Here is a 7,188-nt window from a genome sequence, read left to right on the forward strand (position 1 = left end):
CCCAAGAAGTCTTGGTTGGCAAAGAAGCTTGCTTGCAGTTTGGTAGTTAATGTCTTTCGGGGGCTGTGATTGCCCTCTTCCAGCCCTTCTGGCTCTGGCTGCCTGTCACTGGAGGGGGATGGTCTGCAGCCGGCTAATTCTGTTCCGTCCTTTGTTCTGTGCTGGCGGTGTCTTATGTTAGAGCTTTTCACGTGGTAGCTATCCCACAGTCTGGTTTGCTAGCCCAAGTTAGTTCGCTTTGGTTACGCTCGGGGCATTCCGCCTGATTCTCAAAAAGCACTGCAGCCCACGCCTCCCTGCCCATCCCCCGCTTGCTAGTGGCGAATGCAGGCGTCTGCGCTGCTTCTCCGCTGGGGGAGTTACCGTCGGGCTCGTAATCTGTTGGTTTTAATTATTTATTTATTTTTCCTCCTTGTTATGTTGCTCTCTGTGCTTCCAAGGCTTGCCACAGATGCGGCAGTGAGTGTTTCCTGTGTTTGGAAACTTCTCTCTTTTTAAGGCTCCCTTCCCGGGACAGGAATGGCAACACACTCCAGGACTCTTGCCTGGAGAATCCCATGGATGGAGGAGCTTAGTGGGCTACAGTCCACAGGTCGCAAAGAGTTGGACACGACTTCACTTTCACTTTCCCAGGACAGAGCTCCCTCCCTACCTCTTTTGTCTCTTTTGTCTCTTTTTTCATCTTTTATGTTTTTTCCCTACCTGTTTTTGAAGACAATGATCCGCTTTTCTGGGTGCCTGATGTCCTCTGCCAGCATTCAGAAATTGTTTTGTGGAATTTACTCAGCTCTGAAATGCTCTTTTGATCAATTTGTGAGGGAGAAAGTCGTCTCCCCGTCCTATTCCTCTGCCATCTTAGGATCCTATCCTGTATTTTCTTATTTGTATTGTGTATGAAATGGTATCTCATTGTGGTTTTTGGTTTGGGTATCCCTAAAAAACAATGTTGAGTAGTTTTTAATGTGCTTCTTTTTGATGAACTGTATTTTATCATAGTGGAATGGTCATCTTCATTTCTAGCAAAGTTTTCTGCTATTTGGTCTATAGCTAAATATTTGCTTTGATTTATATTTGCATGCTGTTACCTTCCTCAATACTTTACATTTCAGCTGTTTTTATTCTTGTATTTTGTTGCAGATATATTTTCAAATTATCTGACATTCTTCATCTTTTAAGAGCATAGTTCATTAATATTTAATATAATGACAGATATATGTGAGATTGTATCTACTTTTTTTGTCCTTTATCTTTGTTCCACCATTTGTATGGGTTGTTTTCCTCTGTTATTTTGTTTCTTTTTTGGTTGAATAACTTGTATCACTTCATGTTTTCTATATGTATTATTCCCCTTTGCTGCCAAAGGAAATTACCACAAATTTAGTGGCTTAAGAAAAAAATTAATTTATTGTTACATTTCTGGAATCTAGAAATCTGGAATCACTTTCATTGGTCTAAAGTCAAGATGTCAGTAGGAATAATTACTTTTGGAGGTAATGAGGGGATAATCTGTTTTCTTGCCTTTTTTTTACTTTTTAATGTTCACCTGTATTCTTTACATTTGGCCTCTACTCCATCTTCAGACCACATTATTACATTTGTTCTAATATCATCACACCACATTCTCCTTTTCTGCAGTCAAATCTGTGATTCCTACCTTTAAAAAAGACATTGATGATTATATCTATAGCCCAAATACATAAATAAAAGCCCAGTTCATAATAATATTCCCACTTCATGATCCTAAATTTAACCATATATGCAAAATTCCCTTTGCCATATAAGATAACAGTCATATGTTTGAGGGTTCAGAATGTATCTTTCAGGGCCATTTATTCAGAACTATACTAGCTTATAATTTATACAAGCTGTTCTTATTTTCCAGTGGTCATCCTGAGAGTTACTACATATGTCCTTCACTTAAAAAATCTTAAGTGAATCAAAAACTTTACCAGTCTTCTGTACAACATTGGGTTTTAGACCACTTTAGCTTCATTTCTCTTCTTCTAGCTTGTATATTTATATATTTAATTCAATTAATTTATTCTATGAAACATTAAAAATTATGTTATATAGTCAGTTTTCTTTTAGACATCTATATTTACAACTGATTTTGCTTCTCATTCTTTCTTGTAACTCAGACCTTTCATTTGGATCATGTGCCATAGAACTTCCTTTTTGAGGGTCTATGGTGCCAGACTTTAAAAATATACTTACTTGTTTGTTTTAAATATTTTTAATTCCTTTAAACATTTGGAAGATATTTTTGTGGTGTATAGAATCCTAGGTTGCAAATGTAGCCTTTCACCCTATTGAAGATAGATATAAGTACACTGTAGTCTGGCTTCTGAAGTGTCTCTTGGTAAGTCAGTGGTCAGTCTAATAGATGCTTCTTTAAAGATAATTTATTTTCTCTCTTTCTCAAGAGGCTGTCAATATCTTTTCTTCATCTTTAATGTGTCAATGTCATATATATAGGAGTGGGTTTCTGTAGCTCTTCTTCCATACTCCATGGGCTTCTTGAATCTGAGAAACTGTATTTTTACCTATTTTGGAAATTCTCAGATACTGTCTCTTCATATATTGCCTGTGTTCCATTGTATCTATTCATCATGTAACTTGAAATAGACACCAATTAGACTTTCTCTTTTTCTCCTCTGTGTTTCTTATTCACTCTCTTGTATATTCCATCACTTCTTTAATCTTTCTGAATAAATTCATTTGAACTATTTATATTTTTAGTTGTGACTAACATGTTATAACGGAGAAGGCGATGGCACCCCACTCCAGTACTCTTGCCTGGAAAATCCCATGGATAGAGGAGCCTGGTGGGCTGCAGTCCATGGGGCTGTGAACAGTCGGACACGACTGAGCGACTTCACTTTCACTTTTCACGTTCATGCACTGGAGAAGGAAATGGCAACCCACTCCAGTGTTCTTGCCTGGAGAATCCCAGGGACGGGGCAGCCTGGTGGGCTGCTGTCTATGGGGTTGCACAGAGTCGGACATGACTGAAGTGACTTAGCAGCAGTAACAGCAACATGTTATAAAGCCTGTACATTGATTTTTTTCTTTGGAATATGTAAATTTAATTTCCAGAATTTCTAGTCAGTTTACTTTTTCCCTGTAGGTATTATAAAGCTTTCCTTTTATTTTCTTAAGCACTACAAAATATGTTTAAAATAAGTTACATTTGATAATTACAAAATTATAAAAAGTTCTTGAAGTTTGTATAAATTTGTTTCTGCTGATTTATTTTTATCTTTTTTTTTCTTTTTTGATAATTCTACTTATAGTGCTTTGTTTTCTTCTGGGATCATTTTTGGCTGTGAAATGCTTGATGTCCATAGAAAAATATTTGGTGGGCCAAAAGGTTCTTTTGAGTTTTTGTGTAACATCTGGAATATTTGTGGGCATTCTTTGAGGCTTAGGATGAGTTGGTTTTTATCTCCAGAGCCTTTCAATTTGCTAATTCTAGGCACCAAGGGGCCCTTCTTATCTTTTATCTTGCCTCTACTTGAGATTTTGATTTACAAAGATGATATGAATTTTAGCTGTAAATAAGCTTGAGATCAGATCAGTCAATCCTAAAGAAAACCATCCCTAAATACTCATGGGAAGGACTGATGCTGAAGGTGAAGCTCCAGTACTTTTGTCACCTGGTGTGAAGAGTCAACTCATTGGAAAAGATCCTGATGTGGGGAAAGATTGAAGGCAAAAGAAGGGGGCAGAAGATAAGATGGTTAGATAGCATCACCAACTTATTGGAAGTGATGTGAGCCAACTCTGGGAGATAGTGGAGGACAGAGGAGCCTGGTATGCTGCAGTCCCTGGGGTTACAAAGAATCAGACAACAGCAACAACAAAACTTGAGGTTTGCCTATTGGCTTAAAGTTCTTGCAGAATCATTTCCACACGACATCCACCTTTATCAACATCAGAGTCAAGGCAAGTTTCCTTGCATTTGCCTAGATGGGTTTGTTTAGGTCATTCCTACCTGGGAGAATTGCCCTTTGAGGCACATATTTAATTGCTCCTGAGCTTTTATCACTCTGCTTTAAACCCTGGGAGACTCAAAATCTAAGCCTTTCACAGGTTCATCAAAAGCCATCAGATCTAAAGTGGTGTCTGTTCATTATTCATCTCCTTGGAGTCCTGCCTTTGCATAGATTTTGGTGCAGTAATTCCTAAGTCTGTTGTCAATTCGATTTAGGAAGATTCATAACATATTTTAACCTGAGTCTTTAACTATTTGTTAGCAGAAAGTTGATACAAATACATGACCTATAAAATTAACAGAAAGAGAAAATATTTTCTGTTTCTTTTTAAAAATTTTTTAAAATATAAATGTATTTTAATTGGAGGTTAATTACTTTACAATATTGTATTGGTTTTGCCATACATCAACATGAATCCACCACAGGTATACACGTGTTCCCCATCCTGAACCCCCCTCCCTCCTCCCTCCCTATACCATCCCTCTGGGTCGTCTCAGTGCACCAGTCCCAAGCATCCAGTATCATGCATCGGACCTGGACTGGCGATTCGTTTCATATATGATATTATACATGTTCTTTTATAGTTTCCTTTTCTTGCTCTGTGTTTCACTTTGTGTAATTTCTGATGTCATTTCCATTTTTCAAATTCTGTCTTTATATATGTTTAAACAGTTGTTCAACCTTCCCATTGATTTGGATGTGGGATGCATATAAGTACCTTAGGGTATAAAGCAAAGATGTTAAGGATGATTGGATGAGTTTGGACAGATGTACACTTTTGTGTAATCACCACTGGAATTAGAATCTAAAACATTTCCATACCTCAGTAAATTCTGAATTCCTTCATGTCTCTTTCAAGTCTTTAATCCTTTCACCAGGCCACTCTGTTCTAATATTGACAACCAAAGCTTAGTTTTGTCTCTTCTGCTCTAATATTTTATATAAATGGTATCATACTGAGTATATTATTTATATCTGGCTACTTACTATCAGCATTGTATTTTTCAAATTAATGTATATTATTCTGTTAGTACTTCATTTTTATTTTGAGTAGCATTCAATTGTTTGAGTATGCAACAACAATGTGTTTATCTATTTACCTAACATCTGGATTATTTTCTGATCTTTGTTATTATAATGCTTCTTATATGATTTTTTTTGGTGGAGCTATGTTATCATTTCCCTTGGGTTGTTACCTAAAAGTAGATTTACTAGGGCAGTTTACTTGAAAAATCATTCACCAGACATTTTTCAAATTTGATCAAAAATAAAAAAAATCAGTGAAGCACAAATAGAACAGGATAAGTGCAAATAAAACCATATAATAATTAACTACTTTAAAGTCAAAGATAAAGAATATATCTCAAAGATATTCAGAGTGAGGGAAAAGAAACTTTACCCACAAGGGGGCAGCAAAATTGAATTGTCATAAGAAAAATGGAATCACAAAATGCAGTGGAATGACATCATCACAATGGTGAAAAAAACTGTTGACAAATTCTATATCAAAGGAAAATTTTTTGTAAAATAAAAGTGAGATATAGATATCTGAGATCTTGGGTCATTTAAAGAAATGTGTTCTTTGCCATATGTGCTGAATAGTATGGTAGACTGTTTCTTTTTTTGGTTAATATTTTATTGGTTCAGTTTAATCTGAATGTATCCTCGTGGAATGAATTGATGACATTTTCCTTTAGAGGTTTTATTTGTTTCTGTTGGGAACTGATGGGCATTGCTGATGTAGTACCACATCAGTCCTCTTTGAGGATCTGGGCTTAAAGTAGGGGACTTCTCTCCAACCTCTGTGCTGTGCTAAGTCACTTTAGTTGTGTTTGACTCTTTGTGACCCTGTGGACTGTAGCCCACCAGGCTCCTCTATCCATGGGATTCTCCAGGCAAGAATACTGGAGTGGGTTGCATGCCCTTCTGTCTGTCAGGGGATCTTCCCAGCCCAGGATTCGAACAGGCATCTCTTGTGTCTCCTGCACTGGCAGGCAGGTTCTTTACCACTAGCGCCACCTGTTCATGTGGGCTCAAAAGAGCACGACACTGATAATAGGCATTTATCCTGAGATAACCTGGTTTCCGTGTTCTCTTTCAGCCAGTCTTCCTCAAAGCTTGTTTTAGCTCCCTGTTGCTGCTGTATTTGCAATTTTTTAAATAAATTTTCTTTCAGTGTATTCAGGAATTAGCTATATTGTCATGGGGTGGGGTGGGGGGGCAACGTTTCTTTGAAACTGCCCTATTGCAGAGAGTGGCTGATATGTGCCTTATCTGTAGGTTGGGAGGGTCGCCCCTACCATGTTTAGCCTCAGTTAGTTTTCTCTTTGTGAGAGGAAGACACGAACAAGGCATCAATGTGAAGCTGAGTGTTGTCCAGGCAGTGTTTATGAACTCACTTTGCAGCCATTGGTTACACAGCAGTTAGCGCATAGAAGGTGTTGAATTATTCCTTGTCAAATGAGCCAGATGATGAACAGATTACCTCCTGTGGCCTGAAGAGAAAAATTGGAGCATGCTTCACAGTTTTGCTCCCTCAAGCTGGAGAGAGTCTTGGCAATGCTGGCCTCCTTTCTGTGAAGACATGCTGGGAGCCAACTAGAAATAAAAGGCAAATGTGAAGAGAATGTTTCTTGTGTATTTGGGATTCTACTGGGAATGCTTGAGAAGGGTAAATGGAAGAAGATGTGAGAAACATGTTGACAGGATAAAACACAAGGAGATGACTGGCAAACTTGAGAACAGCTGCAAAAGGAATGGACACAGAACAATAACAATCAGAAACTGCCAGGAGGAGAAAATGCTGAATTAGTTGGGTGTTTTTCATCTCAAGCCCTATTGTCTGAGAAGCAGCTGTGTGTGGCAGACACACACTCTACTTTCTCTTCCTCACTGACAGGCCACCAACTATTTTTCTTAGATTCTGTTTGTATAATTTAACTTTTATTAACTTAAGAAAAACTCCTACACTAGCTGGCTCTCTTGCTGCTACTGCTAAGTCGCTTCGGTCGTGTCTGACTCTGTGCGACCCCATAGACGGCAGCCCACCAGGCTTCCCCGTCCCTGGGATTCTCCAGGCAAGAACCCTGGAGTGGGTTGCCATTGCCTTCTCTAATGCATAAAAATGAAAAGTGAAAGTGAAGTCGCTCAGTCGTGTCCGACTCTTTGAGACCCCATGGACCGCAGCCTAGCA

This window comes from Ovis canadensis, chromosome 21 (assembly GCF_042477335.2).
Source record: "Ovis canadensis isolate MfBH-ARS-UI-01 breed Bighorn chromosome 21, ARS-UI_OviCan_v2, whole genome shotgun sequence".
In the NCBI taxonomy this organism is placed as follows: Eukaryota; Metazoa; Chordata; class Mammalia; order Artiodactyla; family Bovidae; genus Ovis; species Ovis canadensis.